This window comes from Gouania willdenowi, chromosome 5 (assembly GCF_900634775.1).
Source record: "Gouania willdenowi chromosome 5, fGouWil2.1, whole genome shotgun sequence".
Classification (NCBI taxonomy): domain Eukaryota; kingdom Metazoa; phylum Chordata; class Actinopteri; order Blenniiformes; family Gobiesocidae; genus Gouania; species Gouania willdenowi.
The window spans coordinates 38,931,527-38,952,212 of NC_041048.1; the positions used below are offsets into that span (position 1 = coordinate 38,931,527).

A 20,686-nucleotide genomic window follows, 5' to 3' on the forward strand; every position below is an offset into this window, starting at 1 on the left:
AATATGCGTGGGAAAATAAATAAATATGTGTTGGCACACGAAAATAATTAATTAATATGTATGACGGCACTAATAAATAAATATGTGTGGGGACACTAAATAAATACAATAATGAATATGTATTGGGGCACTAATAAATGAATAAATGAAAATAATAAATGATTAAAAGATAAATAATAAATAAATGTGCATGGGAAAATAAAATTGGGTCATTAAATAATAAAAATGTATTAATTAATTGATTAATATGTAAGGTAGCACTAATAAATAAATATGTGGTGGTACACTAAATAAATAAATAAATGGAATACTGAATATGTATGGAGGAACTAATAAATGAATAAATAAATTAAATCAAATAATAAATAAATAAATATATAATAATTAAATAAATGCATGGGAAAATAAATAAATATGCAACGGGGCAAATAACGGGGTAAATAAATAAATTAATAAATGAATTAATTTGTATGGCGGCACTAATAAATAAATAAATGTGTGGGGACACTAAATATCTAAATTAATGAATATGTATGGCGGCACTAATGAATAGATTTTTAAAATGTGCGCCTTGAGGGGGCGGAGTTTGGTTATGACGACATGTGTGGGGCGGAGTAAGCCCTGGTGCCTCCCACTGTCCATCTGCCGCAGCGCCGCCTCCCATTGGCTGGTAGCTGCCGCTGCGCCGCACCGTGTAGCCCCGCCTTCAGTCAGTGACAAACACGAGTGGAAGCAGCAGCAGCAGAAGCACCGACTACGTACCGGAGCTCCTTGCCTTTCTCTGTCGAAATTCACTCCGTTAAACCTAGATTTTCCACTAAGAACCCGGACAGGAGTCGACTGGAGCTCACCGGGCGTCTGTCTCACCGTCGCAGTGAGTGTTGAACCGTGTTTTTTAACCGCGGGTAGGTGGTGGTGGTGGTGGTGTTGGGGGGGTTCCCTCTTAGCTTTTCAGTTAGACACAGCCGTTGCTACGGGAGATGGTTTCTGCTTCTCACCGTGTCCAAACCTGCTCGTGGGTCAGTCTCTGTGCGTTACGTAGACGGTGTAATCTAATGAAATGTAACGTAATCTAATGAAATGTAATGTAATCCTGTGGGTGAACAAACGGAGAACCCTGGACCATAGAAGCGTGTAAACAGGCTCTGCGGCTAAATGAAGAGGATCCATGGATCCATCGCTGCTGTGCGACACGACGTCAGTTCTCAGGTTTTCTTCATGTACACTGTGGTCCAAGTACTCTTTACTCTACGTTATGTGTACTCAGCGAGTACTTTAAGTACAAATCACACAATTCGGTCCTTGGGCTGTAACTTTACTCAGTAAATAAACTATGTTAAATGTATTACTATAGGACATTTGTTAACACTTACTCATCATTTACCATTAAACTGAAGCTAGCTTTGATTTAATTATCATTACTGCTTGTAATAAACAACAAAATCTGCCCTTTTATTTATTAAGATTATGTACCAGATTATTTTCAGTGCACCATATCATTCATACTGTAGTTTTTCCCCATTCCCAAAACCTAATTATCTATAGTGTTATTATTATTATTATACATGTATCAATGCAGGTACTACTCAGTCATCTATCACGTGACTGATGGCAATGTCACCTGTGTGCGCACAAAGGTCAAACAGGTGGAAACTATAAATGAGGCATCAGGTGTGTGTGTGTTTCCATGTATTATTAATGACTACTGTCACCAGCACACACACTTAACAATAATATATATATACACAACTTTATCATTATAATAAATAATAGAGCTAAAGTGATGAACAGATAAAACAGAGAGAGGAAATCAAACTGTGCCACGTATTAAAAGGTCATTGTGACCTTAGAGGAAGTGTCATGGCCGTTATTAGTTTAAAGGCGACGCGTTAAAGTTACTATTTTATGTGATGTCAATTATAATAAAATATTTCATCTCCCACAAACGGCCAGGCGTTAACGGAGCTTACACAACAAACAGGATGGAAGTTGTCAGTCACAACACACCATTGTTACCACAAACTAGCAGAGGATTACAAGTACTCATGTTACTGTTTTTTAGTATATTTCAAAATCCTGTAATTTTACTTTTTTTTACGTTTTAAAAGAAGTAAAGTAATTCGTTACATTTCTACACTCAACCATTACTTAGTATATTATTATTATTTTTTGTTTAAAAAATGATCAACAAACATTGTGAAACTACAAAAAATGAATTGACCAATCAAATGCATCACATCATAACCGACCAATCAGATTAAACGTAATGCACTGCACCAAAACAGCAGCGAATGGAGGTTATTTTATCAGTTTTATAGTTCATAAATGTAGCTATACTTGGAGCCTGAGAACGTTTTTATTTTAAATTGAATTCACTGGTGTTTGAATATGAATTTTATTTTGGCGTTTTTCGGAAAAATCAAAAACGGAACAAATGACACTCAATTATCTAACTTATCATACTAGTTTTACAATACACACTCAATATATATATTCTACACTGTTTCATATATACAGTTTATACATTCACACATTTACACACATACACGTTATTTTATTTAAAACAGAATTATACATTTTGACAAACCTTTTTTTTTATACAGATGCCTTTGTGGAAAATAAATGAAGTTCCAATTGTGTAAGATATCATGGTGAGATGTTTACTGTATGCAATGGAATTATTACCAAAAATAAAAGTTTGGGGAATGAAAGTAACGAGTAACTTTTCCCTTGAGTACTATTTAATTGAGCTACTTTTTACTTGTACTCAAACTTTTTATTATTTGACTTCAATTTCAATCCAGTAACAGTACTTCTACTTGAGTAGCTTCTATCAGTACTCTTTACACCTCTGCAAACTAGTAATAAATGACTACATCCTCCACAAATGGTTGATCATTACAGAGAAAAGCTGAGAAATGCTTAACAGGTGAAGGGTCAAAAGTTGCTCATTAATTCACACTATGTTCTAACTGAAGTAGTCTAGCTCTAGATCTATATGACAGCTATTGACAAAAGGAATATATATACCACTTTGTGTTTTCCTCCCCTGCTTCAGTTTGAGGTCAGATTGTCTTTGTGGAGCATTAAAGGAGAGAAATGCTGGTGTGATGGTGGTGATGATGAGGAGGAGGAGGAAGCTACATGTCAGGGGAAATCTCTCCTAGGAGATCAGGAGCCTGTAATTAAGGAGCTGTGCTGACAGTCACATTTACTTTGACCTCTATCAGACTAGCTTGTTGCGTTGCTAGCCATGATGTGAGCAAAAAAAAGAAATAAAAGGGCTGTGTTCGAAATGTCAAACTAACGTACTATTCATACTAAGTCTGACATCATAATGAGTATGTAGTGCGTTCATATTAGATAGAATGGAAAGAGTGAGTATGCGAGAAATACCCAGATGTATACTATATTAGGGCTGGCCAACATATCGAGACATATATGTATTTTTTAAGTTTACGTTTTTTGTATACAATCACACAGTACAAATCACATCATAATATTAAATATTATTCATAGAGTACAGTCAAACACTGTCCTTTACATTTTTTCCATAATTCTGAGATTCATTTATTTTTATAGCTTATTTTGTGTCAAAAAACTTGTTTTAGGAGTTGCTGCATTCACTACTTCTCAGAACAGCATGAAAAGCACAGTTAGATGAACTTACCCTAAACTAGCCACACTATGGAACTCACTCACACGTGCTGTCCCTTACAGGAGAAAAACATTAAAGTGGCACTGCTGTTCGTTATTAAATGTGTGGCATTTTTCACTAGCAAATGTAACTCAGAAAAAAAAAAAAGAATTTTGTTTCTAGTAGGGGTGGTGAAAATAATTGATTTGGCAATATATCGTGATATTACGTCGCGCGATTCTCGGATCGATTCTAAATGCATCCATATCGATCTTTTAGAATTATTTTTTATTTATTTTTTTAACTGTTATTTTACCAGGAAAGTCTTTTCCACTACAGGAGACGTTGTAACTGCACAAAGAAGTGCTGAAACCTGGGCATGTTGACCAGCTTGTGTTTTTTCAATAAAATCCAATTTGTTGTTTTAGGCATATATACCTCAGTTAAGATGCACTAAAGTCATGTTGCACTAAAGTCAAAGTTGGTTTAAAAGCCACTGGCAGATTGTATGTTGTTTTTTATTTTAAGTTGTTGGCACATGGCATTTTAAAGCCAATGTTTTAATCGTAAAATATGGCAATAAAATATAGTTCATACATAATGTTCTCATTATTCTCATGAAGGTGTTCAAATTTACAGATTAGTTATTTCTTAAGTCATATATTAAAAAAATTGCAATAATAGCCTTATACTTTAATATCGGGATATATCATAACGTGACCTATGTAATTGGATACAAATTGTATCGCTAGATGCCAGGCAATACACACCCCTAGTTTCTAGTAAGACTTCATTGAGTTAAAAATATCGAGATATTTATATCGCAAATTTGAGAAAAAATATCGAGATCCGAGTTTTGGTCTATATCAAAGCATACTTCAGTGGGAATGCTCATCATCCTCATACTTATAGTATATAGTAGACAGTATGTACTCATTGACTTGGTAGAGTGTGTCATTTCAAACACAGCCTTACTGTAACTTTTGCTCATTATTGAAAATCTGGGAAAACCCTGTCAACGGTATCATCACATCATTTAATCCAATTTTTATGACGCACACATACACACAGGTTGTGGTATCAAACGTTGTGTTTGGGGCCTTTCTCAGGACCTTTTCTGCTGTTTCTCCACATGCCCACTGTCTTTATTGTAACTGAGCTGTTTCTGTGACCTGACAAAGACCAGGATAGAGTTACTGAGACGAAGCTCTGCAAAAACACACGCCCAGTAAGATGTTCAGCTCGAGAGGACGAAGACACATTGTTCCGTGGATTCCCTGTGGTTTAAAGGTTGTCGTTGACGTGTTGCTGTTGTTGAGACATTAGTTCTGGTCCTGCTCTTTAAAAACTTTGATTTTGGAAAGCACTTGGTCGGTGGTTGGGGGTTATCCCCCACTTTTGATCACCCATGTTCCTTTTCAGCTGGTCCTACAGGGTGGGATGTTCATCAGCTTCAGCAGGTGCTGATGAGGAATGCTTGTTGATCTAAAGTCTCATGCTGGACTCCATGTTGTTAATACACTTGCACATATACTTTCATAACTACTTTTTGCACATCAGCCCTCAGTTTTTGGGAGTGGTTTATGTCCTCTTTGGCAAAACTCATCACGAACATCTGTGAGCTTAAAAACACTGGTACACAACACATCATAGTCTTTATGGAAGGAAGCACAATAAGGGTTAAAGCAGTAGTTCCACAATAATGTATCATAAATGAGTTTCTATGGACCATATGTTGGTCATTATCTGCACATGTATATCTGGAATAAAGCTTTTAGGCTGTAACATTCTGTGAATGTTCACATGAAAACATGAAATAACCAAGGGGTTCTCAACCTTGGGGTCAGGACACTGGGAGGGGGTCGCCAGATGCCAGATTTTATTTTTTTTAACAATTTGAGCCTATTTTTGCTTATTATTACCCTTTTTCTGCAACTACATCAAACGTTCCATTTTTAACATTTTTTTAATCACTTTTTTTGCTGCTTTTAATGCATTTTTGCTACATTACTCCCATTTCTGCCACTTCTCCAACAAAATGCAATGCCTTTTCCCCCTTTCAAGGCTTTTTCAACACTTTATAAACCCTTTCCACTACTTTTCCACCTAATGTTGCATATGTTGACCCATTATTGTCACTTTTAATCTTGTTTCACTATATTTCATGATTATTTTTGTCAATTTAAACCCATTCACCATTTGTCATGCCCTTATTTGCCAATTTAAACTAATTGTTCCAATATTGACAGTGACACACACCCTTTACACCACTTTTTCTATCCATTTTTTGCCCACTCTAATTTGCAACTTTTAACCTATTTGTTTGGTTTTTAAAATCCCATTTCACCACTTTTTCCACCATTTTTGGTCAGTTTTAACCCATTTTATTTCTGATTAACACAGGGATTTACATCTTTAAGATGACTATATGCTATGGCACAAATATTACTAAACTTCCTGGATAACAGTGGATATTATTCAGATAAATAAATAAATGTGGTTATCACAGATTCATAGAACAATGGGCCATCATTTTGCTGACTTTATGGATGGACCCCAAAAATCTCTCCTATTTATTCCCCCTTATAGATGGTCCTGTCTCCACATGACTGTTCTTCAATGTTCATGTGTGTTCAACCAATTTCAGGTACAGTGGGGGTCCCCAGTCTCTGGAACATTTATTTTGGGGGTCTTGGGCTGAACAAGTTGAGAACCACTTAAATAACCAATCATGGACTAACGACCCGAATGGTAGATGTGTTAAACGTACTGTGTTTTTCCTCAGAATCTTTGCACAGTCCTCGGGGGACACGCCCCACACTTTAGGAGCGACTGGTCCAAGAAACACCAATGAAATGTTTTATTGGTTTTTACGTAATGGAGTGGACGGCTGCTCTAGTGGTCATAATTTTTGCCCTCTGATCGCTTAATGGTTGAAGCAGTTACGTTTAGACAGAGATGACCGTGTGATCTTGAACCTCACGATAATGTAGACTGTCAGTCACCACTTGCATATTTCCAGCTTAAGTGTTATATTTGTATATCGACAAGAGAATGCTTGTCAAAATAATTTTCTTGGTTGTAGTTTAGAGTAACTATTCAGTCACTTTACAATGAAAGGAGAAGACATTGACTTTATGTAAATGGCGTATGCATGATGTTATTTATATTCAGATATACCACCAGTTGAGCTGTAGAAGGAAAGCTCCTTCTCCTTCCAAGGACAAGGCCAGGAAGGCCTTAGGATTATAAGTCATGGACTTAACGTCCTGATACTGAAACAGCTATAACATTGATATACCCTCATCTCCACGTTTGGGAGAATATCACACATTTTCACCATATTATTGTTACCTAATGTTAAATGGGTGGTTCAATCTGTGTTTGAAGTGTTTGAAAGACATAAATAGACGGATATAGTGCAAATGTCACAATATGAAATTGTTTTGACTTCCACAAGCATTGATTTAAAAATGATTGGATAATTTTGGGACATTTAGTACGTCTGTAATTATTTCAAATGAGAGAAAAGTAGTTATGCACCAAAAATTCGGCCACCGAAAGGCTTTTATCACGAAACAATCCAACCTGGATGTGGGGATAAAGCACAGCGCACGAGAAACGATGCACGACGCAAGAACCCGGTTGGAGAAAGAGAAGCTCGCAGGAGACGGATAGCAGAGCTGACAGTAGCTGTGTTTTCATTACAGTTTTTCGCAAAATAAAAGCAACATTTCTAAAGTTTTGACAAATTTAATTTGTACATTGAACGTGTTTCCATTGAAGGTTGTTTCGGAGCCTCATAATTCATTTTATGAGACTTCTCTGCAGGAAGATGGATGCTCCAAACCTCCTTATAACACTCTGCAATTCTTTGTTGTTTCACATCTAATGTGGCACTAATAATTTTCAATAGCATAATGCTAAGAAATGTTACAGTCTCCTTTTCTGTCCACACGTACCACGTCATGTGTAATTACAGAAAACATTTTTGCATTGCGATACATTTCACTATCTAAACGTCTGAAAAACCTCCTCATGAAAGGTTTTGTAATTCAGGTGTTTTCCTTACCAGTGTTTTTTTGCGCTATTTAGATTTCCAAGGATAATGGAAAGGCTGCTTGTCAGTGACGGGAACACATTTTTACTGTAATAAAGCATAAAAGCTGCTTTTCATCAACAACTTCAATGCACTTTATGTGAACATATTTATTTTGACTCGTTCAGAAGCCCAGTCACTTATAGACCTGTACATTATTATTTAATGTATGGTCCATAAATGGAGTCAAGTTAAACATTTATTTAGCATTTAATTGCATGTTGCACATTATTGGAATGTCAGTGCTAAGTCATTATATTAATATTTATTTTAATTGATTCAGTCTTTGAAGCATTAATAATCATTTGCACAATTGCACTGCCTTAATTTTAATGAGGTTAGTACCCAGTCTTTTGGTTTTTGGCCTTAGTTTAGTCATTTTTGTTTTCAGCCTCCCAGTGAAAACCAATCAAATGGAAATGAGCAACCTGAAAAAAAAGATCCTATTCCCTGAAACAGAATTTGAAAAACTGTGAAATAGGGAGGCTGTACGCCTGAGCTTTTGAAAACCAAAGCCTCAGAGACATTTGTCTGAATGATGAAATTGTCAGCGATCAGTCACAGTGACAGCCAGGATGAGCTCGTGCACAGCTTTGTTAGCTCAGTCCATGTTGCTGTGTGAGGCGACCATGCCTTTAACACTGATTCACTGATTCATGCACAGAAACACGTCAACACACACAACAGACTGACACTGCTGATGTTTTATGGAGAAACTGATACGTTACTGTGTGCGTGTCATCCCCTCTGGCTGATGTCACTGACCAGATACCAGATGGCCTGGTTTGGATCACACAGCTTCCCTCTTTGGCAGGACCATCCGTCGCTACTTAAACCAACTGGAAAACACACGTTGTCATCATACACACTCATAAGTTCTCTATGGCACTTTGTGTGTGTGTGTGTGTGTGTGTGTGTGTGTGTGTGTGCTCCACACACACTTTAGCATGGCAGAGGAAATCCTCACAGACTGAGGAGGAGCTAAAGCTAGCGTAGCTTTGCGGGGCAGAGAAGGGGCAGCTTCTCTAAAGGCACTGAGTGCACCAGTGATTGAGTTTTATTTATAGCTTCTTACTAGTCGTCACATCTCACTGACCTATCACAGCACATTTACCAGGACTCGTCTGTCCAGACTTGCTACATGTAGTAATCCTAGTATTTTTTACTCAGCTATTTCTCTCTTTAATCTGATCTGTTTGTCGGCATTTCAAGTGTTTAGTTTAGTTTAGTCAGGGGTTTGCAGAGCTTTGGGTCTAAAGAGGATTTTATTTGTATTGCATCAGCAAACAGTAAACACAGCACAAAGGAGCTACTTTCCAACTTGTGGGAAAAAACAACAGTATCGCTGTCAATGAAATGGTAAAGTTTTTTTTAGACATGCCCTCTTTACCATTTTTATGTTTCAACTGTTTTATTTTTAGTAAAAAAGTGCATTACAAATAGAGGTGTAACGATACACAAAAATCACAGTTTGATACGTACCTCGATATTGAGGTCACGGTTCAGTTCATTTTCGGTACAGTATGGAACAAAATGCAAAACATAAATTTGCTTGTTGTTCATTCGTACATTGTACAAAATATGAAAATAAAGTGAAAAAAATAAACTAAAAAATATTATATTGTTGTAAAGTGCTGCCTAGTTATAATGTTCTCCTCACAGCTTGTTAACAGTTTTTATCCGCTGCTATAAAGACTCCGATGGCAGTTGTTGTTTCCACTGAGGGCGTTTTCTTTCTTGTCGCAGTGATATTCGCACTCAGGTTGTGCCGTTTCAAATGAGATAGCATGTTCGTTGTGTTCCCGGAAACATACCCGATCTCATCTGAACAATGTTGGCACACTGCCCTTGTTTTATCCACTGGTCTTTCTCTGTTGCAGTATTTCACCCGGAAGGCAAAGTGTTCACAAGCAGGATACCTTAGCAACAGGGGAGGGTCCTCCAGCTCTGGTTTTTCGCTAGCGTTAGCCATTACGTACACGGGCTGCACATGTAGCTGCAGGCAACTTCCGTTCCGTTTCGTGAACTCACCTGTGCATAGCCCTGTACCCGAACCGAACGTCCTGTACCGAAACAGTTCAATACAAATACATGCATTGTTACACCCTTAATTACAATGTAAATAAAAACTGCGACAGATAAACATTGTGCTTCACTTAGCGACATCGGAACAGCTCTGCAAGCTAACGTTAGCCTGTGGCTGTCTGGGAATGGTGTAATGATCTGAGGGGAGAGAGGATCTATCTATGGAGACGATAACTGAGCTAAGTGAGGAGGTGTTTTTGAAAAGGTGTGTGAGAGTGAATGAGTGAGAGACATTCAAAACGTGTGTATTGGAGATGTTTTAAATCTAACGGAATCGTTCCTGTTACTGATTACAGGCTGTGCGTTAGTTAATTAGTTTAAGCTTTTATATTTAGAAATGGTGAATATCTCCCACTTCTCTCTCTTTTTTCCATGTTCCTGTTTAATTGAGGTTTGAAGTTAATTGTGAGGCCTGGATATATTATCATTGAGAGCTTGTTATTAGTTATTCTAAAGACTGATTAGTTTGAATACTGTTGATTTTGTAGCCTTTTGTGCAGTGAGCTGCCATTGATCTCATAGATCATTATTACTACTGCCTGTTAACATGGATGACTGTTTATTGTCAAAATGATTGTTGTTCTGTGCTTTAAACCAAATTAATGCTTGGATAATAGCACACATAGATTCATTTTGGTGCTCATTAGTTTCACTGAGCAGATACCTGTCCTTGTTTCTTGAATGAATGTGCACATCTCAGTAGTAAAACAATGTTTTTCCTTAGTAGATTATTTTGTGCTTAAGTTGATATCATCTCTATTAGGACCATATACATATTGTTTTTGTGTAATTCCAGTGCATCCATAATCCCTTTCCTCTTAGATTCTGTGTTGTTGTTTGTGACATTATCATCACATGCTAATGAAGCCCATAGTGTTAGTTCGCGCTTTGGAGACACTTTTGTTTAATTTGGGTTTTTGTTTTCCTGTGCAGCCCACATAGCAACACGCTGCTAACACTGCAGCGTGTGGTTTATCTGAAGCTGTTGAAATTACTTCAGACTGCACAACACCAAGTGATTCGCTCGTCATCTGAAACTATGAAGTTGTAACTTTTCTACAAAACGGAGTTTTTTCTTTAGACATGCTGGTAGGAGAACCAGGAGAATACATTCCTGATGCACATAGCCTAAAGGTGTGTTCACACCAAACGCGACTATAGTTGCTTAAATCGCATGTGATGATTCACTTGAACATGGTCGTGCTTTTTGCTCGCGCCATTGCTTCATCTACCCCATGACGTAGGGTGAAGCTCTTGCCAATTTGATGTTGCGACACAGCATCACTTGAAGTTGCTTAAAAAATTCAAAATCAGATTGCGCGATTGATTCACGTCACTTGAAGGGAGGTCACTTGAAGTTGCGTTATTTACATGGATTTAAAATTTAATTTAGTTGCTGAAGTCGCTTTCGGTGTGAACGCACACAGAAAACATAGCATGATCTGCAGCATAATGACCTTAGCTAAAAGAAAAGTTCGTTTGACAATTTTCTAATTTTAAATATGTACTAAATTATAATTTTTCTAAGATTGTCTGGCGGTCGTGTACTATTTTAGAGTAATTACGCTGCAGGTTCACTGAGAAATGATTAGAACTGACTAAGTTACCTGCTGTTTTATAGCCATTGCTAGCGCTAACCTCTGCAGCCGACATGCATATGTCAATACATCGAGGCTGGAAAACTTCTGTATTCATTTTCATTTATCGTCCAGTTAATTTATTTAGTGATTATCGGCCCAGGCCTAAATTAGAGCAACATTACCTTGTTTCAGTGATGCTTGTTCAAACAGCATGTGGTTCAGGTGCTGCATCATTGAAGTCGTACTGCTGTGGTATGCCAGGTATTGTTTGCAGTAAACACATTATTGCACCTTGTTTTCTTCATTTTTCAGGATGTAATGACTCCAGACCTTAGAATGTAATGATGACGAGCGAGTGGTGTGCGGTCCCTGTGTGTATAGTACGTGTCATAGAATGTAACAATGCTTTGAGGCACAATTTTTGTAATCGAGTTAATCAAGTAACTCTATGAATCGTTTCAGCCCTACTGTACATGCAGTACGGAGACGCATTTACTCCACCTCTGGGTCCTAGTGCCAGCCGTCCGGTGAAGCCTGTTCTGTTTACTGCTTTTACCGAGGTCCGTGTGTGTTTAATAAGTGAGTTTGTGTGAAAGTCTGCATGTTTATGCTTCCGTCCATCCACTCTTTTCATTATATCCATGTCTTTTAAGGCTCATATTAAATAGTGTCGGCTGGAGTCCGGGCCGCAGCCATCTTGGATTATGTTGTCACTAGTGCGTCATCGCCGCAAGTCGCACAAGTGCAGAATGACCAAAATTAACTTAATCTAGGAACTAGAACTGTTGATTGATTTGTCGCATGACTGTTCCAGGGTTTGAGTTTGTTTTATTTAGTTTCACATCTACCTGTAGCTCTTTGGTTTTTACACTGCTGCCAATTTGTTTGTAGTTTTATTTCAGCAAGTTTCCGTTTTACAGTTACAGTTGGGGACCTTTGAAATTGAATACCCTAGTTACTAGGGTTGTAACGATTCACTCAACTCCCGATACGATTCGATTCACGATACTGGGTTCACGATACAATTCTCTCACGATTTATTTTACAAAATGGGACTGTAGACAAATACTGTATTACTGTACTAGAAAATACTGTATTATTTTCCTTTTATATTTCATTGTCAAAATAATTCCTTGATAAACTATTCAAAACAATGCAATTTAACTAAAAATAAATCTTGAATGAAATAAATAAAGGAATAGTACAAATGAAAATGAAGCCTATTAATTTAAATTCTGGTTCTATAATAAACAATGCAAAACTGCATTATAGTTCTTTTTCTTTTTAAAAGTGCAACTGAAAATGTATTTTGTGCCTTAACAATTGGACTTTAAAAAAAAAAAAAAACCGTGATTACACTGATTTACGCCATATTTGTTTGGACCAGCAGAGGGCGCTGGTAACACAGTGGTCGGTTGGCATGCAGAAATTCTTGCAGTGAAGAAGAGAAGCTATGCTAGCAGACAGAGCTAATAGAAAAACGTGACTTTTACAGATATTCAGATATTCTTTCGGTGCTTAAGGGGTAATGAATCATTTATTAACATATTTAAGAGTAGAAGGCGGCCAGAAAGAAAGTAGTAGCAGAGTCCGCCCGCCGCCTACACTTGTGGATAGCGCCCTCTGCTGGTTAAAAAAAGTACTGCGATTCAATTTTCAGAAAATCGATATCAACCGTGATACCTATGAATCGATTTTTAACTGCCTTACGATTAATCGTTACATCCCTACTAGTTACATTACAGCAACCAATTTAAACTGTATCAACTTAGTGATTTAATAAAAAGGGATTGTTTAAAGGCTTTTTCAATTGAAAAAATTCTCTTGTGAAGTCTGTGACCTTTTGACCTGCATAACATAACGTAGAATCGGAATCGAGAATCGTTTAGAACAGCAATCAAAATTGAGAATCGGAATCAGAATCGTTAAAATCCAAACGATACCCAACCCTAGCTCAGAACAACCGCAATTAACTTCAATGGGAATAAGGTGTTTACAAGACAGATGAATGATCTAATTCAGAATTAAAATAAACCAGCCACCTAGTTAGGATTTAAGTTTAATTCGGAATTAAATTAGCATTTGGAATTAAGTGTTTGCAAGGTCAGTTTAAAGAGGAATTCACTTTTATTCTGCTTTAAAGAATAATTAAAGCTCCCATGTAAACGTGGCCATTGTCTATAGTAGAACCTAGTATAATTGAAATTGAAGCTTAACTAAACAATTAGCTAACGGTGAAGAGTGTTGATTAGCTGTAAATAACTCCTGATCAAAATCAATACCAGATATAACCTTCAGGGGAAAAGACTAGGAGAAGAAGTTAAATTTAGTGAATAAACTAAGTATTATTCTAACACAAACGGGGCTTGGATTGTTCATCTTGCATCTTTGTCTATTACACAGTGAAAACACACTGACCGTTATGGATTTTAATAAAGTCAAATGTACAGAATGTCTATTTCTAATGACTAAATTCAGGATTTTTATTTACTTCTTACTAGATTCACATACATGGTTTTTCTTGCATAGTTGTTGTGTAGCATTGGCTATTTGTCACTATACTCTGGAAGTCCGCAACTGCTTCATTTTGGACTCTGATAATCCATTCCAAAATTACTAAAATCCATTTCATTGTTTACTCATTTCTGCGTCACTTTGCACTTTTACGTTTCGTTTCCGTTTCATCATCTTTCCCTGTTTAGATGACTGTACTACTATTAAACCTCCTGAAATCATGTTAAATAGTGTTAATATTATCAACTACTATTATTAATTTTACATGCTTCGGATGATTTACAAAAACGGGATAGTTTTGCTGGAATCACTATAGCAACGTTTGCCACACTGCTAGTCCCTCAGCCGCTGGGTTAATATAAAAAAATTCCATGGAATGTGTGACATGGTTCCAAAACATTTTTTGTGAAACGTTTCATTACCGCCAACCACAGAATCTCGTCTTTGTACCAAAGCCTTTGCACATTTAAATGGAGTCATAACACACCTTACTTTGGGATTTTTAAATGCAGTATATGATTTAGCATGAAACTAAAAATATTAGAAACAGTTTTCCAAACCACAGCACAGCTCCATTTAGAAAAGTATTCCACTGACCTCTTCTCTGTGCGCACCTTTAAAGAAGAGGTAAAGCTAACGGTTGATGTAAATTGACGTGTGGTTTTAAATCAATACCGCCTGATGCTGCTTTTAATCACACTTGACCACTTCAAGATAAAGTAGCTTTTTACTAAATCTAATTCATTCAAATCCCTCTCAGAGTAATGGGAGGGCTTTGTAGCACTGGCAGGAAATAAATGTTTTTCCTTATCTGTACAATTTGTGTCATTTGTTTTTAACCTTTGGAGCCACATGCAGGTTTGCAGCCACTTTAATCACTCACAGGATTGCCTTTCTAAATATAGCTGGTATTGGTATAAAATGTATTGCCAAGAAGCATCGTCACAACACAGAAATAGTCTACCAAACACAAGTGTCCTTACTTTTGTGCTAAGTTTATGCGTCTTGTTTTCGGAGAATAACATAAGCGCTGAGGAGGAGGGAGGAGGGAGGAGGAGGAGCCTCCAGAGAACAAGCTGTTGGTTAATTAATCTGACACGAGACAAGAAATCTGTCTGCGCCAGTGTGTACGTGTGTATCTTCACGTTTGATCGTCTTTATGCGTTTGCTGACAGTGTCTGCAGGGAAGAGATCAAAATTCAGCTTTTCTGTCTTTTACTGATGCTTTTAATGATCTGAGAACAGTGTGAGAGCAGGAAGAGATTTTGGGGCTAAATGCCAAACCTATTGATTTCAAGGTTCTAGTTCTCTGACCAAATGACCAAGCAATAATCTGTCACAGCCTCATCAGCTTCATTGTTGATACGCTCTCCACAGATTGAGAATGTTAAACACCGCTTTAGCCTGGCAGGGAACAGGTTTTTTTTTTTTAGAAACTTGATAATGTGATTACATCTGATAATAGAATTGGAACCTACAGGACCTTCGATTTTCCTTTTTAAAATTTCCCGTCTTCCATTTCAGAGCTTAGCCATATCCACGTCACGTTACACTTAGGGGTGGGAGGAATACTAGATGCATCAGCATTCAGACATAATAATCGATAATAGATTGATACATTTCCAAATATCGTTTAATGGTAAGTCAAAGGAAATACAGTAGAAGGATATACAGTATTAATGGATGAACTGATGTTTTAAAAGCAATATAGTACTCAAGCTTTCTTAGTTTTTCTACACTGTATTTAGAACAGCTATTTTTGTTTATTATAGATTACAGTAAGGATATTGCTACTTAGGCTCTTTACCAATCAGTTCTAACTGAACAGTTTAAATATGTCCTCTGCTGGTTTAATAAAAGGTAAAAACTTACATTTATCTACTGTCGGAATGTATTTTTTAAAAACAGCAATTCATCAGCGGTCATAGTGAGAAACTTAGAAATGCTACGAAAAAGTTGCATTGATTTATAATCGAATCACAATCCCTATAATTGTAATTGAATCATGAGGTACCTAAAGATTCCCACCATTCCAATTGTTTCTGTTTCATTATATTTCCCTGTTTAACTGACTTTATTGACTATTAAACTTCCCCAAATCATTCCAAGCATTCTAAATAAGGTTGATGATTCAACTACTTTTTTTTATGCTTCCGGTGACTTACAGTATCAACTAGGTTTATGCTTTAATGGGAAAAACCACTTGGAAATGTGTTATATGACCCCAAAACATTATTCATGAAAACTGTAACTACCACCCACCAGTAAATAACCCTCACGTTTTGCACAAAACTCTGTACAGCTGTTTGGTTGGAGATGATTCGGCAGTGATGTGTCACCAGGTAAACTCATCACCAGTTCAGCTAAACCTGTCTTTGTACCAAAGCTTTTTTACATTTGAATGCAGTCATAAATTATAATCTGAACCGCTTGTTCATCACGTCTCTAAATTACCTGTCGGAGTGAGTGTGAGTGTGAGTGGATGTCCATGTGTGTTGCCGTTGCGATGGCCTGGCGCCCTGTCCAGGGTGTACCCCCGCCTAATGCCCAAGGAGAGCTAAAGATAGGCACCAGCAGACCCCTGTGACCCTGAAAAAAGGAACAAGCAGATCAGAAAATGGATGGATGGGTGGATGGTTTGTTGTTTATCACAATACAATAAAAACACATTCATTTTCAGTCACAGAACAACATGATCACTACTTTATCCATTACACGTAGCAATAGATTATTGAATTGGGTACAATTGGACTGTTTCCTGGTGAAAAATACCATATAAATGCGTGATATTGCCCCAAAACATGCATGTGAGGCATCTCTGTCATGTAGAGAGAAAGAGAAATGTCATATTGTTTTTTCCTTGTCAGGATGTGGATTCCATTTTTTTCCGCCTGTTTTCTGCAACTTTTCAGTCCATTTAAAAATACTAGTGAAATTTCCTCATTACTAAAGACTCCACGGTACTGCTAATAGTATTATATTAAAAGTGAAAGTGATTGAAAACAGCAACTGGGGCAAAGAATGTTGATCGACCTTGTGGTACATAGTGCACAACTCTCCCAAAGATCAATTAAAATACTGCATTTATACCCATACGCAAAACGCACTTGGCTCACAGTCAAAGCGTTGATGGTCTTTATAGGCAATCATCACTGGACAAGAAAAGAAAATAAATTCACACATCTCCAACACTGCAAGCTTGGCTGTTTATTATGATTATGCAGATCTATGCGTCTGATATGTGGTGATGGTAAATGTATGAGATTATTCTGGCATCATGGGAAATCAATGGCACTAGTTTCCCATGTCTCTCAAATGTTAACGCACTGGTGCTCATATCCTCCTCACACCCTCTGTTATTTATTAAAAATCCCAAAGTGTGTGTGTTCCAGGCTGTGTTGTGTGTACGTACGTTGTTATTAAGCTAGTTCCCGGGGCACAGACGCAGGTTAATATCAGGTCACCATTGGTCAAATTTACACTACAGACAGAGGTCAGAGTCAGAGCAACCAACATGACATGAACCATAACGACACTCAATAAATCTGAAGGCACAGTTGCCATAGTAACCAGCCTGAAAGTGGGTTAACCGAAGACTGCCAACGGGAGGGGCCTTTAATCCAACAAAGCTCTCGGACGTCCATCATGTTGGCTGCTCACACTTCCCGACGCTCCAAGGTGAGATTGAGACAAAGACAAGGAGAGAGAGAGAGAACGAATGATGAGGATTGATAGGGAGAAGAAGAAGGAAGTTGGGGGTGGGGGGGATTCTACATCAATCTCTCATGGCTGTCTGCTGACATGGCAGCTACAAGGCGTGTTTCTGTTGGTTGACACGCGACAAATATACTACGTGTGGTCAGGGACCTCGGCTACAACTGGGAGATTTATCTACAAACCAAGCAAGCAGAAAATAATAATGCTAAGAAATCACATGAGAGAAGAAAGAAGGTTTCAGCTCATCTTTTAGGTTCTTCCAATAAAATCAGTGTAAGCTTCCAGTCTTCCACAGGTGATCCTGCAGAAGGCTGGAGGTTTGGTTTGACACGTTTTTTGTTCTTTTAGCACTGCCCACTTCAGTTCACGTCAGTTAAAAAAAAAACTAGCAAGAGTAAAATAATAATAATAAATCTAGTAAAGATATTATTTCATGATTGAGATACTATCTTTACTAGATTTTATTGTTATTATTATTTTACTTTTCTTATTATATGATATTTATCCCCCGCCACAAAGTGGAAGGGGGATATAGGTTTGAGCTCCGTCCTTCTGTCCGAGTTAATGGGGACAGCTTTTGTCACAAACTGTTTCAGATAGGATAAACAAATTTGGTGTGTGGTTTCAGGCTATCAGTGCCGTGATGGAGTTAGAAAATGAGAAGCACGCCATTATTTTTTCCTGAGTTATTGCCCTTGTTCCGTTTTTTTTTTTTTTGGCGGGTGATGTTGATGACTTTGTCTTTTTGTTTTAACTAGTAAATCTAGTAAAGACAGTATCTCATAATTATAATATAATTAGGACTATCTCATAATAATTACTATTGCATAATTATACGATAGTATCTCATAATTGAGAGACTATCATAATTATGAGTGAGATAGAGATGATCAGATTATTTTGTTAAAATGAGGGTTTTAGCTCACCTTTTAGGTTCTTTCAATAAAATCAGTGTAAGAAAGTATCTCATAACTGGCTTAGATTTTTATCATTATTTTACTTTTCCTAGTTTTTTATGACTTGGATACTATCTCATAATTATGAGGTAATATTTAATAATTAAAACTTAATTTTTTTAATTATGACTATATATCACTATACATGATTAGGACTTTTAATTAGAATGTTTTGTTATTTATTTATTTAACTTTTCCTAGTTTTTTTTTTTACTTGTGGGACTGGGCTTTCATATAAACTAGTGTTAGGCATGGTAATAATAATAATAATATTAACATAATATGCAATGCGGTGAAGGAAGATTAATGGCAGAATGTTTTTTTTGTAGGTCATCCTTTGATCTTCCTCCGCCCTAATGCTATTGTGTGAATGTAGGGCAATCGCGGCACAGATTGCAGATTCAATCTCCTTGCCGTCATCCGGGATCACGTTTCTGTGGCAATTACACTTGGCTTTGCTGTCAAATCTAGACGATATCTATGTCACATTTGTGTTACAGTAAAGAAAGGAAGAAAAAACCCAGTGGGGTAAATGGAATTGAAGCTCAAAGTCATCTTAACGGTTATGTTTCCCTCTTCTTTCCTTCTGTTCCTCACATCAGTCCCTGGGGAATATCAGAGTTTAGAATAAACATCAGCAGCCGCGTTTGTCTCTATGGAAACAGCTGTGCATGCAGAACAGCAGAGCGGGTGTGGAGGAGGAAGGGAAGGAGGCTGATGATGACACGGAATGTTTCTAAATGTGATCTGGTGTTCTCTCACCAGTGATTGATGCCAGGTTAGCCAGGATCAGAGACCAGACCAGATCAGACTTGTATGAAGGGGAAGACAAAAACGAGAAGCCCTAGTTAGTATCAAAATACATTGATCAAGGAATACATTTTGATTAAATGGTAATATAACTATTATTTTATTTAACGTGCTCAATGCGAGCGTTTGAACATGGCAGTTTAAGAACATGACTTAAAACATAATTTGTGTGTCTGTGAAGAACCGTAACAACAAAACCATCAACACACACGCCTTAACAAGTGCAAAGAAAAACTGGTCCTAAGTGATTTAATGAGTCAGTACCCTCTCTCTCTCTCTCTCTCTCTCTCTCTCTGTGGGTGGGGTGTGTGTGTGGGTGGGTGGGGTGTGTGTGACGCGTGCATGGGGGGTGGATCGCTTCTAAATTTAATGAGTCAGTACCTTCTCGCTCTCGCTCTCTCTCTCTCTGTGGGTGGGGTGTGTGGGTGGGTAGGTGGGGTGTGTGTGACGCATGCATGGGGGGTGGATCGCTTCTAAATTCATGCGCACCAGTCTATCGAACGCGTAAACGAAGGCGTATCCTGCACCTGCATGTCTGTCTGCTCAACATTTTCCATAGACGGAATGGGTACACGGCCACAATGCGCAAGTCAAGTCTGCATGTGTTCTTGCAGAAATTGTTAACGTGTTAACACGTCTGCACATCTGCGCCACACCTGGATGTGCACCTAACAAACATAAATATACCAGTCACACGTAGACTGCAGGTGTGGCGTGAGTGAAGCTATAGCGATCAGGCATGCTTCACTATGTAGCACCGTCTGCGTGACATGTTAACACTTCGAAAAAATCGTTAGGCATACAGGTGTATACATGCGTGCAAGACAGTAAGTGTGTGAGTGTATAATGGATCACCATTTAGTCCAGTTACAGTCTGTGTCACGATACCTGTCCATAGAGTGGTAGTGACTGTAGTGTCTGAGTCAGATCGTTGCTGTGATTGGACAGGATACAACACTCAACACTCACATATACTTACTGACTTGCACGCATGTATGCCTGGATGCCTAATATTAATAAAGTGTTTACATGTCACATAGACAATGCGTCATAGTGAAGCGCACCTGATCGCACCTTCACTCACGCCACACCTGCCACTACACCTATCTACTTAAATTAGGTAAGTTTGGTGAAAGTTAGGCAGGCAGGTACGCGTGCGTTAGACTGGTGTGTATGAATTTAGAAGCGATCCATCCCCCATAGCGTGTGTGTGGACTTGCACGGCTTAAGCTCTGAGACAGACCAGCTGCCAAGTTAGCGGGCTAGCAGCTAATTGGCTAACTAGCTG

At 37.8% G+C, this 20,686-nt stretch overlaps 1 protein-coding gene across 3 annotated transcripts in view; it reads left to right on the forward strand.

Annotated features, from left to right (window-relative positions):
• Positions 1-688: 688 nt before the first annotated feature.
• ndrg3a (ndrg family member 3a) overlaps positions 689-20,686 on the forward strand; it is a 68,829-nt gene continuing 48,831 nt past the window's right edge. For all 3 annotated transcript variants that reach the window (XM_028446443.1, XM_028446445.1, XM_028446446.1), the window contains exon 1: positions 689-874. The gene's annotated coding sequence lies outside the window, so the exon portion shown is untranslated. The remainder of the gene's footprint in view (positions 875-20,686) is intronic.